Consider the following 16,286-nt stretch of genomic DNA (forward strand, 5'->3'; position numbering starts at 1 on the left):
ATCACTTGTATAGCTAACCCGTAGTACTGAACCTTGAAGAGTCTTGCGCTCCTTCTCCTATCAATCTTGACGCATCCTCCTTCCCATGTCAATTCCATCCGTGATAAGCCAGATTCTTAGTTTCAATCTAGCGTTGGCATGTGAATAAGGGTTTGGATGATGTCATACTATTCTGCTACAACTAAACAAACTGCTTAGATATATTAGTAGAATCGTACATAGTCCATAGTTTAGTCGGGATTCTACAGTTTTGTAAAGGTTTCTATGATTTGGATCACGACTCAACCTGGATTCTACCTGATCCGGATTCATAGTGGGACTTGGATCGACATGCTTTCGTAGGGTCGTGAAGTCGTAGGATTCTAGGAGTTGAATCGGGATTATGACTACCTTGGTAGCAGCCACGTAAAACTTGCAACAACAAAGTAGAGGACGTCTAACTTGTTTTTGCAGGGCATGTTGTGATGTGATATGGTCAAGACATGATGCTAAATTTTATTGTATGAGATGATCATGTTTTGTAACCGAGTTATCGGCAACTGGCAGGAGCCATATGGTTGTCGCTTTATTGTATGCAATGCAATCACCCTGTAATGCTTTACTTTATCACTAAGCGGTAGCGATAGTCGTAGAAGCATAAGATTGGCGAGACGACAACGATGCTACGATGGAGATAAAGGTGTCGGGCCGTTGACGATGGTGATCATGACGGTGCTTTGGAGATGGAGATCACAAGCACAAGATGATGATGGCCATATCATATCATCTTTTATGCATCTTATCTTGCTTTGATTGACGGTAGCATTATAAGATGATTTCTCACTAAATTTCAAGATAAAAGTGTTCTCCCTGAGTATGCACCGTTGCCAAAGTTCGTCGTGCCCAGACACCACGTGATGATCGGGTGTGATAAGCTCTACGTCCATCTACAACGGGTGCAAGCCAATTTTGCACACGCAGAATACTCAGGTTAAACTTGACGAGCCTAGCATATGCAGATATGGCCTCGGAACACTGAGACCGAAAGGTCGAGCGTGAATCATATAGTAGATATGATCAACATAGTGATGTTCACCATTGAAAGCTACTCCATTTCACGTGATGATCGGTTATGGTTTAGTTGATTTGGATCACGTGATCACTTAGAGGATTAGAGGGATGTCTATCTAAGTGGGAGTTCTTAAGTAATATGATTAATTGAACTTAAATTTATCATGAACTTAGTCTTGATAGTATTAGCATATCTATGTTGTAGATCAATAGCTCGCGTTTAGCTCCTCTATTTTATTTTTGATATGTTCCTAGAGAAAACTAAGTTGAAAAATGTTAGTAGCAATGATGCGGATTGGATCCGTGATCTGAGGATTATCCTCATTGCTGCACAGAAGAATTATGTCCTTGATGCACCGCTAGGTGACAGACCTATTGCGGGAGCAGATGCAGACGTTATGAATGTTTGGCTAGCTCAATATGATGACTACTTGATAGTTTAGTGCACCATGCTTAACGGCTTAGAATCGGGGCTTCAAAGATGTTTTTGAATGCCATGGAGCATATAAGATGTTCCAAGAGTTGAAATTGGTATTTCATACTCATGCACGTGTCGAGAGGTATGAGACCTCTGACAGTACTTTGCCTACAAGATGAAGGAGAATAGCTCAACCAGTGAGCATGTGCTCAGATTGTCTAAGTACTACAATTGCTTGAATCAAGTGGGAGTTAATCTTCCAGATAAGAGAGTAATTGACAAAGTTCTCTAGTCACTATCACCGAGTTATAGAACTTAGTGATGAACTATAATATGCAAGGGATGACAAAAGTAATTCCCAAGCTCTTCGTGATGCTGAAATCGACGAAGGTAGAAATCAAGAAAAGCATCAAGTGTTGATGGTTGACAAAGACCACTAGTTTCAAGAAAAGGGCAAAGGGAAGATGGGGAACTTCAAGAAGAATGGCAAACAAGTTGCTGCTCAAGCGAAGAAGCCCAAGTCTGGACCTAAGCCTGAGACCGAGTGCTTCTACTGCAAAGGGACTGGTCACTAGAAGCGGAACTGCCCCAAGTATTTAGCGGATAAGAAGGATGGCGAGGTGAACAAAGGTATATTTGATATACATGTTATTGATGTGTACTTTACTAGTGTTTATAGCAACCCCTCGGTATTTGATACTAGTTCAGTTGCTAAGAGTAGTAACTTGAAACAGGAGTTGCAGAATGAACAGAGACTAGTTACGGGTGAAGTGATAATGTGTGCTGGAAGTGGTTCCAAGATTGATATGATCATCATCGCACACTCCCTATACTTTCGGGATTAGTGTTAAACCTAAATAAATGTTATTTGGTGTTTGCGTTGAGCATGAATATGATTTGATCATGTTTATTGCAAAACGGTTATTCATTTAAGTTAGAGAATAATTGTTGTTCTGTTTACATGAATAAAACCTTCTATGGTGATACACCCAATGAAAATGGTTCGTTGGATCTCGATCGTAGTGATACACATATTCATAATATTGAAGCCAAAAGATGCAAAGTTAATAATGATAGTGCAACTTATTTGTGGCACTGCCATTTAGGTCTTATTGGTGTAAAGCGCATGAAGAAACTCCATGATGATGGGCTTTTGGAATCACTTGATTATGAATCATTTTGATGCTTGCAAACCATGCCTCATGGGCAAGATGACTAAGACTCCGTTCTTCGGAACAATGGAGCGAGCAACTGACTTATTGGAAATAATACATACTGATGTATGCAGTCCGATGAGTGTTGAGGCTCGCGGCGGGTATCGTTATTTTTTGACCTTCACAGATGATTTGAGCAGATATGGGTATATCTACTTGATGAAACATAAGTCTGAAACATTTGAAAAGTTCAAATAACTTCAAAGTGAAGTGGAAAATCATCGTGACAAGAAAATAAAGTTTCTATGATCTGATCGCAGAGACAAATATTTGAGTTACGAGTTTGGTATTCAATTAAAACAATGTGGAATAGTTTCACAAAATTGTGCCACCTGGAACACCACAACATAATGGTGTGTCCGAACGTCATAACCATACTATTATTGGATATAGTGCAATCTATGATGTTTCTTACCGATTAACCACTATAGTTTTGGGGTTATGCATTAGAGACAGCTGCATTCATGTTAAAAGGGCACCATCTAAATCCGCTAAGATGACATCGTATGAACTATGGTTTGGCAAGAAACCAAAGTTATCGTTTCTTAAAGTTTGGGTTACAATGCTTATAAGAAAAAGTTTCATCCTGATAAGTTCAAACCCAAATCGGAGAAATGTGTCTTCATAGGATACCCAAAGGAGATAGTTGGGTACACCTTCTATCACAGATCCGAAAGGCAAGACATTCGTTGCTGAGAATGGATCCTTTCTAGAGAAGGAGTTTCTCTCGAAAGAAGTGAGTGGGAGGAAAGTAGAACTTGATGAGGTAACTGTACCTGCTCCCTTATTGGAAAGTAGTTCATCACAGAAATATGTTCCTGTGACTACTACACCAATTAGTGAGGAAGCTAATGATGATGATCATGTAACTTCAGATCAAGTTGTTACTGAACCTCGTAGGTCAACCAGACTAAGATCCGCACCAGAGTGGTAAGGTAATCCTGTTCTGGAGGTCATGTTAATTGACCATGACGAACCTACAAACTATGAGGAAACGATGATGAGCCCAGATTCCGCGAAATGGCTTGAGGCCATGAAATCTGAGATGGGATCCATGTATGAGAACAAAGTGTGGACTTTGGTTGACTTGCCCGATGATCGGCAAGCCATAGACAATAAATGGATCTTCAAGAGGAAGACGGACGCTGATAGTAGTGTTACTATCTACAAAGCTAGAATTGTCGCAAAAAGCTTTTCGACAAGTTCAAGGTGTTGACTACGATGAGAGTTTCTCACTCGTATCTATGCTTAAATCTATCTGAATCATGTTAGCAATTGCCACATTTTATGAAATCTGGCAAATGGATATCAAAACTGCATTCCTGAATAGATTTCTGGAAGAAGAGTTGTATATGATGCAACCAGAAGGTTTTGTTGATCCTAAAGTTGTTAAAAAATGTGCAAGCTCCAGCTATCCATCTATGGACTGGTGCAAGCATCTCGGAGTTGGAATATACGCTTTGATGAGTTGATCAAAGCATATAGTTTTATACAGACTTGCGGTGAAGCCTGTATTTACAAGAAAGTGAGTGGGAGCACTACAACATTTCTGATAAGTATATGTGAATGACATATTGTTGATCGGAAATAATGTAGAATTATTCTGCAAAGCATAAAGGAGTGTTTGAAAGGAGTTTTTCAAAGAAAGACCTCGGTGAAGCTGCTTACATATTGAGCATCAAGATCTATAGAGATAGATCAAAACGCTTGATAAGTTTTTTTTCAATGAGTACATACCTTGACAAGATTTTGAAGTAGTTCAAAATGGAACAGTCAAAGAAAGAGTTCTTGCCTGTGTTACAAGGTGTGAAATTGAGTAAGACTCAAAACCCGACCACGGCAGAAGATAGAAAGAGAATGAAAGTAATTCCCTATGCCTCAGCCATAAGTTCTATAAAAGAGTTCTATAAAAGTATGATGTGTACCAGATCTATTGTATACCCTACACTGTTTTTTTGGCAAGGGAGTATAATAGTGATCTAGGAGTACATCACTGGACACCGATCAAAATTATCCTTAGTGGAATAAGGATATGTTTCTCGATTATGGAGGTGATAAAAGGTTCGTCGTAAAGGGTTACGTCGATGCAAATTTTGACACTGATCCAGATGACTCTAAGTCTCAATCTGGATACATTTTAAAAGGGGAGCAATTAGCTAGAGTAGCTCCGTGCAGAGCATTGTTGATATAGAAATTTGCAAAATACATACGGATCTGAATGTGGCAGACCCGTAGACTAAACTTCTCTCACAAGCAAAACATGATCACACCTTAGTACTCTTTGGGTGTTAATCACATAGCTATGTGAACTAGATTGTTGACTCTAGTAAACCCTTTGGGTGTTGGTCACATGACGATGTGATCTATGGGTGTTAATCACATGGTGATGTGAACTATTGGTGTTAAATCACATGGAGATGTGAACTAGATTATTGACTCTAGTGCAAGCGGGAGACTGGAGGAAATATGCCCTAGAGGCAATAATAAAGTTATTATTTATTTCCTTATATCATGATAAATGTTTATTATTCATGCTAGAATTGTATTAATCAGAAACATGATACATGTGTGAATACATAGACAAACAGAGTGTCACTAGTATGCCTCTACTTGACTAGCTCGTTGATCAAAGATGGTTATGTTTCCTAGACATAGACAAAGAGTTGTCATTTGATTAAACAGGATCACATCATTAGGAGAATGATGTGATTGACTTGACCCATTCCGTTAGCTTAGCACTTGATCGTTTAGTTTGTTGCTATTGCTTTCTTCATGACTTATACATGTTCCTATGATTATGAGATTATGCAACTCCCGTTTACCGGAGGAACACTTTGTGTGCTACCAAACATCACAATTTAACTGGGTGATTATAAAGGTGCTCTACAGGTGTCTCTGAAGGTACTTGTTGGGTTGGCGTATTTTGAGATTATGATTTGTCACTCCGATTGTCGGAGAGGTATCTCTGGGCCCACTCGGTAATACACATCACTTAAGCCTTGCAAGCATTGCAACTAATGAGTTAGTTGCGGGATGATGTGTTATGGAACAAGTAAAGAGACTTGCCGGTAACAAGATTGAACTAGGTATTGAGATACCGACGATCGAATCTCGGGCAAGTAACATACCGATGACAAAGGGAACAATGTATGTTGTTATGCGGCCTGACCGATAAAGATCTTCGTAGAATATGTAGGAGACAATATGGGCATCCAGGTCCCGCTATTGGTTATTGACCAGAGAGGTGTCTCGGTCATGTCTACATAGTTCTCGAACCCGTAGGGTCCGCACGCTTAACGTTCGTTGACGATATAGTACTATGAGTTATGTATGTTGGTGACTGAATGTTGTTCGGAGTTCCGGATAAGATCACGGACATGACGAGGAACTCCGGAATGGTCCGGAGATAAAGATTGATATATGGGATAATAGTGTTTGTACTCAGGAAGGGTTCCAGAATTCACCAGAAGGGGTTCCGGATGTTTCTCGAAATGTTTGGGTACGAGAACACTTTATTTGGGCCAAAGGGGAAAGCCTACAAGGTTTTTGGAAAGCGCAAAAGGAAGTTTTATGGAGTCTAGGGGCCAGACGCTAGGGTCCCTGGCGTCTGGGTCCAGACGCTGGGAACCCTGGCGTCTGGCCCTGGAGTCCGAGAAGGACTCTTGCCTTTCGGGTGAAATCGACTTTGTGGAGGCTTTTACTCCAAGTTTCGACCCCAAGGCTCAACATATAAATAGAGGGGTAGGGCTAGCACCCAAAAGACATCAAGAAACACCAAGCCGTGTGCCGGCAACCCCGTCCCCTCTAGTTTATCCTCCGTCATAGTTTTCGTAGTGCTTAGGCGAAGCCCTGCGGAGATTGTTCTTCACCAACACTGTCACCACGCCGTCGTGCTGCCGGAACTCATCTACTACTTCACCCCTCTTGCTGGATCGAGAAGGCGAGGACGTCACCGAGCCGAACATGTGCAGAACTCGAAGGTGCCGTGCTTTCGGTACTTGGATCGGTCGGATCGCGAAGACGTACGACTACATCAACCGCGTTGATATAACGCTTCCGCGAACGCTCTACAAGGGTATGTAGACAACACTCTCCCCTCTCGTTGCTATGCATCACCATAATCCTGCGTGTGCGTAGGATTTTTTTTTTGAAATTACTACGTTCCCCAACAATATATAATTCCCAACTCTATGGGGTAACGCCATATATAATCCAAGTTTAAAAGTTTCCTTCCAATTTCCCAAAAGCCTCCGTCTGATCTTACCAAATATGAAGCATCCATTTCCCTAAATAAAGTGTCCCTTTGGTTTCCAGTTTTCCCCCCTAAAGTTTGTTCCTCATTTAAGTTTCTTTCAAGACTGCCAAGGGCAACCCATTGACGAAAAAAAAGAAGAGAAATGCTTTAGAACCCAGTTATTAAGCCTAAAGCTCACAAAAATCATAGATAACTAGCTGCATGGGTAATATGATTTTCTTATTGTATATTTTGCCAATTCTAGATCATATGTACCATTCATGAAAAAATGATACTTATGTTGTATAAATATTTTACAATTTCATAATAACACATATGTATATTCGGTTTTAGTTATCTTATTATTAATCCAAAATGTTAATGTTCAATAAAATCGTATCACATTAGTATATATTACAACCTATTCCACAGCAACGCGCGGGGTATTATCTAGTATCATGCAATGACGAAGTCTAACTCTATTCCTATGCATCGGGATGTCATAAAAGAACAATTCATGCACATCAAGTAAAGGCCAATACATAGCATAAGCAGTTTCTTGCAATTTTATCATGTTGGAAACATAAAGAGGTGGAGATGTAGTTCCTCTCTCATAATAATTGCAAGTAGGAGCAGTAAGCACATGCATATTACATTCATCAAAATTATCATGTGCAATGGTAAAAGGCAACCCATCAATATAATTCTTAATAAGCGCAAACTTCTTTGATATATTGTAGTTGGGAGAATTAAAAAAGATAATAGGACTATCATGTGTGGGTGTAATAACAACAATTTCATTCTTAACGTAAGTAAATATAACAAGTTCATCTCCACAATCATCATTCATGTTGGCATCATGGCCACAAGCATAGCAAGCATCAATTTCACCAAAAAGGGATATTTCAAATGAATCGACGGGATCATAGCGATCATCATAGTATTTATCCTTCGGTAAGCACGAAGGGAAATTAAACAATATGTGGGATAAAGAGTTACTCTCATTAGAAGGTGGGCATGGGTGATCAATTCGCTCTTACTCCTTTTGTTCTTCGCTCTCCTCCTCATCCTTTACATCTAATGGGCTCACAGTGTCATCAATTTATTCTTCCATAGTTTCCTACAAAATATTAGTCTCTTCTTGGACAGTGGAGAATTTCTCAATAAATACATCAATATCGGCATTGTATTTATAATTCTCATAGCAATATTTAAGTATTGCAAAATTTTCAGGTCTATAAACAGCATCATCAAAATCTCCATACTTTTCAAACAAAGATTCAATTTCATAAGCACCCTTAAAAACAACAAATTCTTCTATTCATTCCACATCATAGTAATCATATCTACCATTAGCATAAGAAACCAAGGTTTCATTATCATTAAATTCATATTTAAAGGGAAGGTGTGGAGACTTCATCCTAGAGCAGCAAGTATAATCATATCTCAAGCATAAATCCCAAGGATACCATTGCAACATTTCAATTTGATCCCATAAAAGTTTCCCTTTTTGAGTGAAGCGATAATCCCAAAAGTTTCATGTTGATCCAACGTGTATCCCATTATCAAGTGAATGGGGTTTTCTCAGGATTTATCAAAGTAGTGTTTAATATTTTCCACATAATGAGAATCAAGGGTTTAAGGAGGTTCCCCATCTCCATGAGTAGCAAGTACAAATATTTTTTTGGTGTTTCATGTTCCATATCCATAACTAAAGATAGAGAACAACTTAGAACATAAAATAAAATCTACTTAGTGACAAAGCAAACAAGCACACACAGGAATATTCACCCCACGCTATTGCTCCCCGGCAACGGCACCAGAAAAAGGTCTTGATAACCCACAAGTATAGGGGATCAATTGTAGCTTTTTCGATAAATAAGAGTGTTGAACCCAACAAGGAGCTAAAGGTAGGATTTATATTCCCTTTGACGAGGACATGTACCTAGGGTAGGGTCCTAGGCCTGACCTATATGCCCTACCCAAGGACATTACACAAGAGGCCATGACCTACGACGATAGAAAGAAGATACCGACTGGAATCATCTCAAAGTGCAACCCACTCGATAGAAGGTTCACTCGGATAACCCAATTCCACTCGACCAATGCCATTCAATCGGAAGACAAGAATCCACTCGAAGGACAGAAGACTAAGAGCCACCCCTGTATGGCAACAGTCGGGCATTCACTCCGCCACCTTAAAGATCATTAAACGCGGGCGTTACCAGTAACGTACGTGACTTTATTCTCTCATTGAACCCCTGTGTAACTGAGGGCTGCGAGGGGTTGGCGTACTCTATATAAGCTACCCCTTCCCTCTTGCACAAGGGTCCGCACCCCCTGTAACTCAACACTCCAATATACAGAGCCTCCGCGGCACCGAGACATAGGGCTGTTACCTCCTCCGAGAGGGGCCTGAACTCGTAAATCCGAGTGTACAGCCTCGCCATAGCTAGGATTCTGCCCTCTCCTACGTACCCCCTATGTCTACTGTCAGATACGTTCCCACGACAGTTGGCGCCCACTGTGGGCAGGCGTCTAAGTGACTTCTGGTGAGGTTGTTGTCGGTGTCAAAACCGACAGATCTTGGGTAGGGGGTCCCAAACTATGCGTCTAAGGATCGATGGTAACAGGAGACACGATGTTTATCCAGGTTTGGGCCCTCTTGATGGAGGTAATACCCTATGTCCTGCTTGATTGACTTTGATGAGTATAGGGGTTACAAGAGTTGATCTACCACGAGATCGTAATGGCTAAACCCTAATTGTCTAGCCTGTATGATTATGACTATTATGTCTACGGACTAAACCCTTCGGTTTATAGACATCGAAGGGGGCTAGGGTTGTACAGAGTTGGTTTAAAGAGAAAGGAATATTCATATCCACATGCTAAGCTTGCCTTCCATGCCAAGGATAGTCCCATCCGGACACGAGGGAAGTCCTTCTATCTTGTATCTTCACGGCCTCTGTCCGGCCCAAGTCACGTAGCCCGGACACCTGAGGACCCCATAATCCAGGACTCCCTCAGTAGCCCCTGAACTAGTCTTCAATGATGATGTGTCCGGCGCGTAGATTGTCTTCGGCATTGCAAGGCGGGTTCCTCCTCCGAATTCTTCAAAGCAGTTGATTGTCAGTACTATGTACGGCTCTGTATATCAGTCATACCTTTGAATCATAAGGGCATAATATAGATAAGTTCTGTCTTCTGAAGATTTCATTGGTGAGACATTACGTTTGGCCATTTTATTATTTCAAACCACTGTTCGGCCTCCCATTTCGCGTTTCGAGACGCAACCTCCGACGACACGTCTTATCAAAACAGAGATCGTGCCCACTTATTACGGGATTCTCAGCAATACGGGTTTGGGAAACCCAACCATGCCGTTTCGCATGACCCCTTGGAAATAGGCGAGCTTTAAGGCTCGTGGGGGACGCATGATATTCACTGCCTTTATAAGGAGATAAGATTCCCCCTTTTACCCCACGCCTTCCCCTTCCCTAGTCCATCCGCCCTCAAGCTCCAGTGCTCAAGCTTTGATGCACTCTGTTCCCAGAAAGTACTCCAGCCATGTCCGGATCCAGAGCACAGGGCAAGTGGATGGCTTCCTCCCTCACGGAGAAAAACATCAAGGAACTCCGAGAGGCGGGGTATCTAGCCAAGGAGATCGCCCACCGGCTCCTGGGCAAAAAGAAGATCATCCCTACACCAAAGCCTAATGAGGGGGTAGTCTTCATCCCTCATTTCCTCCGCGGACTGGGGTTTCACCTTCATCCTTTCATCTGCGGCCTCATGTTCTACTACAGGTTAGATTTTCATGATCTAGCCCCGAATTCTTTCCTCAACATTTCGGCGTTCATCGTCGTATGCATGGCATTCCTCCGTGTTTCCCCCTACTTCGGCCTATGGCTCAAGGTCGTCAATGTGAAGCTGAAAGTGGTGGACGGCTAGCACGCAGATTGCGGTGGTGCTATGGTGAGCAAACTGCCCAATGTCACTTGGCCCAAGGGCACCTTCGTGGAGACCGTGAAGGGGTGGCAGCAGGGGTGGTTCTATGTCACAGAGCCCCGTGACTCCACATGGGCTGCTCCTACGGAGTTCAAGTCCGGGCCTCCAATGCGGCTGACATCCTAGCTCAACAAGGGCCTGGACTAGGCGTCGTCTGACGAGGTAACAATGCTAGAGAAGCGCATCAAGAGCATGGTAGATAAAAATACCAGCCTCGCCAGCATGATTCAAGTGATGCTCTTCCGCCGGATACTCCCCTGTCGGGCGCATCAAGAGCCCATTTGAAAGTTCGACCCGGCCGGTCCCCGGACCCTGCAACGGTTCTTTGGCACGAAGCACGAAGAAATGTGGAAGCTGCTCTTCAAGAACTAGAAGTCATGGCCGGAGACAACCGAAGACCTCGGCTACGACAGCACCCACGCTGCGACCCCCGTAAGTTCTTTGATAACATTACTTTGCGAGCCTAAGGAGCACACTAAACTCTCCATTTTATTTTGCAAGGCTAGACAAAGAAAGCGGAACGGATTCACTGTCTGGATCCGCTGCCCTAAGACAAAGCTATTCCTCTATTGACGAGGATGCTAGTCCCGACGTCGTACCTGGCGCTGGAAAAGAAGGCCAAGAAGGGCAAGGAGGCCAGAGTAGCCTTCGCTGTAAAGGCGCCTCAGACGTAGTGTCTGAAGACACCAAAATTCTCTCCTCCCCTGACGAAGAGGAAGAGGAGGAGGAAGAGAGTGATCCCCCACCCAAGGGGGAGAAGAAGAAGAAGGAGAGGGCAGCTTCCGCCGATCTAGAGGCGGAAGTGTCCAAGAAGGGGAGGACCTCCCTTATGGATGACTCCGAGTCGGACGCCGATGAGTGGCGCCCCATGCCGAAACTGTAGGAGATATGCCCTAGAGGCAGTAATATCAGTTATTTTGTATCTCCTGGTTTGTAATGAAGGTTTATGTTCCATGCTATAACTGCAATGATTCTCGAGTCTGCAAATAAAACGAGGCTTGGAGGGAAACTCATGTGCACGTGTGGGATAATAAACGGTAAAATGTATTCCTAGTCAAGCCTCTATGACTCGCTCAAGTATTGCATGATGATCCTGTTTTCCTGATCATGGGCATGACTATGCCGGCAATTTTGAGGGCACAATTATTAGTAGAACACTTGTGTTGTATCGACCCAATTTGATGTTATGCTATGAGATACATTCGTCACAAGTTAATGGTTAATAACACAGAGAAGTCAATGTTTGCATAATTCCTTAGACCATGAGAGTATTGAGTTCCTTCATACTTCCTTCGTGAACTTTGGGGTATGTTAAACGTCATCCATAACTGGGTGGCTATTACGGCGGCTTACGGGTTCACGGAAAAGTATGGCAAGTAACGAGATAGCTCAAGATTGGGATTTGCTCCTCCGACGATGGAGAGATATACTCGGGTCCTCTCGGTGTAACGGTATCCATCATCGTCTGGCCAGACACATTGTGATTTGATCACTGGGATGCCGGAACACGGAAACGAGAAAAGAGAACAAAACCGGTAACGAGGTAACTTTCATGGTGGACAAATTGTTGATCCACAGGAATGCAATAAATCTCACCTCGGGTGTTTGTGACATATCGCGAAGCAACAGGAATAGCTCAAGGCAACTGGAGGTTCACTCGAATATTCATTCGTGTGGGTATAGGGGTCAATACGGGTGTCCACGGCTCCGATGTTGATCATTGATCGGAAGAGGTTCCAGGTCATGTCTGTACTTCACCGAACCTATAGGGTCACACCCTTAAGGGTCATCTATCTGCTGAATACTAGACAAGGATTCTGAGAGAAAATCACCGAAAAAGTTTCGGACACCGGAAAAGTTTCGGACAGCGGAATCGTACCGCAAAGAGAGGTCATCGGATGAGTTTCAATGATACCGAAAAGTTGTTTCGGGATATACCATTAAGTCAAATTGGTTTCGGCAAATGCCTGATAATTCTTGGAGGGTTCCAGAATCATTCTGGAAGCTTTTTGGAATTTTCTGAGATAAAAACCGGAAATGTTCCGGAGCTGCCGGAGCCACTTCAGATGCGTTTCACAGATGAAAATCACTAAAACCGGAATTGTTTCGGAACGTGTTGAAAATTATTATGGTTGGTACTGGAAATGATCTAAGCCCACATAAATATTTTCAGTTCGAACGGACGCTGAAAAATGTCGTCGTGAATAGTGAAAGTGCTTTTTGGGATATTTTATGGTGAGTCACCTTTTGGGATATTTCCAAAAGGCTTCTAGAAGGGCTTGGGGGCCAAGCATGCTCCTCATGGGGGCCCCCCAAGGGGGTTGGCCGGCCACATGTGTGGGGCTCCATGGAGCTCCACTTCCCTCCCCATTATGCCCTTCATGTGTGACATTTGCATGGGCATTTTGGGTTTTTGTGGGCCATCCCTACCCCTTGGCTTTCCTATAAATAGAGGAGGAGTGGGAAGCCCAAAGCTCATCCCCTTGCTATCATACACATGCCATGCATTATCTGGCTTCTTCTCTCCCTCCCACGAAAAGAGTTTCGTAGAGCCGTAAGGCTGTCTGGGTTCCGGCAGGAACTAGTTCTGGACGGCGAAGCCCTGCCGGATAGCTGGCACCGTATGTGTGCAACCCCGTAGAGAGGTCGTAGTTTCGGTATTTTGCCCGAGGGGCTGTTCGAGTGTCCTCCCGAAGGGCTGTCCGAGTCTCCGTTCGAGTTTCGAGGGTCCTCCCGAAGGGCTGTCCGCGACATCGTCCGGGGGACTGTCCGACCGCCTCCCGAAGGGCTGTCCGGCGAGGGAGTACATCCTTGCGGTTGGGAGGTTGTAAATCCTAGCTGCGGGGATCTGCACCAACGATCTCCACCGACTCTTCTTTCGCTGCGCTTCCAGTCGGTACGGAACAGATCAAACCTTGTATGCAGTCTCCATAGTGGTCCTGGGCATGCTCGCTATACCGAAAATTTTCGTTTTCTGTCGCGTTCCCCAACAGAAACCCTGGCCGGATCATAAGTACTCAAAGGGATATATATATATATATGTCTGGATTTTCTAGCTTATAGTTGTAATGCATTTAAATTGTATGTTGCAGTCCGGTTAAGGTCCTTCCCCAGCAATCCTCCTCTTCTGGGAATTCGTTGGGTCCGAACATGATGGAGAACGATTCGCCTCCACCATCTTCCTCCCCCACTGCCACGGATAAAACCGAGGTGTCATCCCAAAGGACCCTTCCGGAATAGGTAGAGGTGTCGGAGGCTGCCAAGAACATGGGGGAACCGACTCCCATGGAGACAGGAGACGGGGGCCATGTCCAGTTTGGCCCCCAACCAAATGTCATTCCGAAAACCCACACGGTTCCGGAGTGACAGGAGCAACCCTCTTCGCAAGAAGGGGGCGCACCTACTATACCGGTGACCTCTGTCAACGCGGAGGCGCCGGACACTTTGGTGAGAGCGCTTCAGAGCGCCACCATTGTGGAAGAACATCGTACCCTTATGGGTACGGTGATTGAGAAGGTTCAGTCCGCAAAAAGCGGACTGAGCGAAGCCTACACTAGCCTTTTAAGAGGCTTTGAGGTATGTGCTTTACAGTATATTTTAACTATATAAAAAGAATGTCTATGTATAGATAGTAGCCCCTGAGACTCTGTTTGGTGTTCAAAAAGAAAACCGAACAGAGGATCTAATAACTCATGCAGGAGACTAACTCACATATCTGTTTGAACAAGAAGGCTGTGAAGCAGGCGTCAGCTTCCCATGCCGCCGAAGCATCCGAGCTAAAGCGGAAGCTAGAGGAAAATCAAGGTACGTGATACTGAAGCAGATCTTGAAATGATGCCATCTATGATGTAGTATCTCAATGAGTTTCATAATTAATCTTTGCAGCTGACTTGTCTGAGGTCGAGACCCTCAAGAGTGCGCTGGCCGAGGCCAGGAAAGAGGCGGAGGAGGAGCGAGCCTCCCGCCTTAAACATGAATCGCGAGTGGAGGAAGTTCAGCAGGATCTCAAGGATGCCATAGGAAAATGCGAGTTCTTAGAGCGCAAGAGTTCGGAGCAAAATTCTGAACTCGCCAAGGCACTCCAAAGTGCACAAGAAGCCCGGGCCGAAGCCCGAAGCGCTGTCCGGGAGATCCAAGAGGCAAGGCAAAATGCGGCGGGTAAGGCCTTTAACATCCAGAGCAAATTTGTGAAGAAAAGGTATATCTTTCTAACCCGGATTTGGAGTTCTCTAGGAGTGTTTGCGGACCTGCCCCGGAGTGTTGCTGATGCCACGGAGTTCTTTTGGGCCGTGGAGGGGAGCTCAACGGAGAAACTGTTCTGGTCGCAGTACCTTGTGCCAGAGCATCATGTTCCCCTTAGTGATCAGCTGAAGCAATGGACCGAACTACACAGGGTGGATGAATTGGCCATGAGGGATTTGATAATCTGTCTTTGGCCCGCCGAACCCATGACCAGTAGCTACTTAGGTCTCGTCAAGCGGCTGGTCAGCGCCTGCCCTCGGCTTGATGCCGTGAAGCGGTCGACATGTATTGAAGGTGTGCGGATGGCCTTCGCCCATGTCAAGGTGCAATGGGCGAAGATGGACGCCGTCTAGTTTGCAACCGAGGGACCGCCCGCTGGAAAAGAGCATCGCATGCCAGAGCGATACTTTGATGATGTCCTGAAAGGATCCCGCTTTGTAGAGGGCCAATGTTCGAAGGACATCATTTTTGAATGAATGTATTTATGTTGTCCAATCATGTATCATGAGACAAGGCTTTATGTATGATATATTGCTTATTTTACTTTAAAATATCTCCTCCTATGCGACTGTTTATGATATCTGAGAGTTGGCCAGTCGTCGGCTTCAGTCCCCACGTAGGTAGTATGGGGGTGTTTGGGATAAACACTTAAACACACTTGACCCAACGTACTGGTCCATGAAGGAGGTGTTAGTGCGGCGAACCAGGCAATCGGGCTATGCGGCTTTATCGCCCTCACTTAGCCATAGGAGTTTTATAATGGGAGAGCAGGCCAAGCCCCTAGTATTATTTGATTATCCAAACTCGGGTGCTGTGAATGCCCGGCCGGGTGGAGGCCAGCCTATCGCGTAATGTGGGAAAAATCGCTTGAGATTTATACTTAGTCACCGAATAGCTGACCAGCTCTCGCCGCATCATGACAGCCAGTTTTCGGCTTTCTCTACTGAGGTGTTTGTCCGGGTAAACCAGAAACACAATCGCAGTAGTTCTTCCTTTACTACCCTAGCCGATCAGACGAAACGTAAGGTAGCAAGCACAGGAGCCGGGCAACCCAACTATTGACCAAAGATATGATTCGGGGCCAATGCATATAATGCTATATTCGGGACACCAAATTTCACGT

Source organism: Triticum urartu, chromosome 2A, assembly GCF_056163025.1.
Source record: "Triticum urartu cultivar PI428250 chromosome 2A, HENAU_Tu73, whole genome shotgun sequence".
NCBI classification, from domain to species: Eukaryota; Viridiplantae; Streptophyta; class Magnoliopsida; order Poales; family Poaceae; genus Triticum; species Triticum urartu.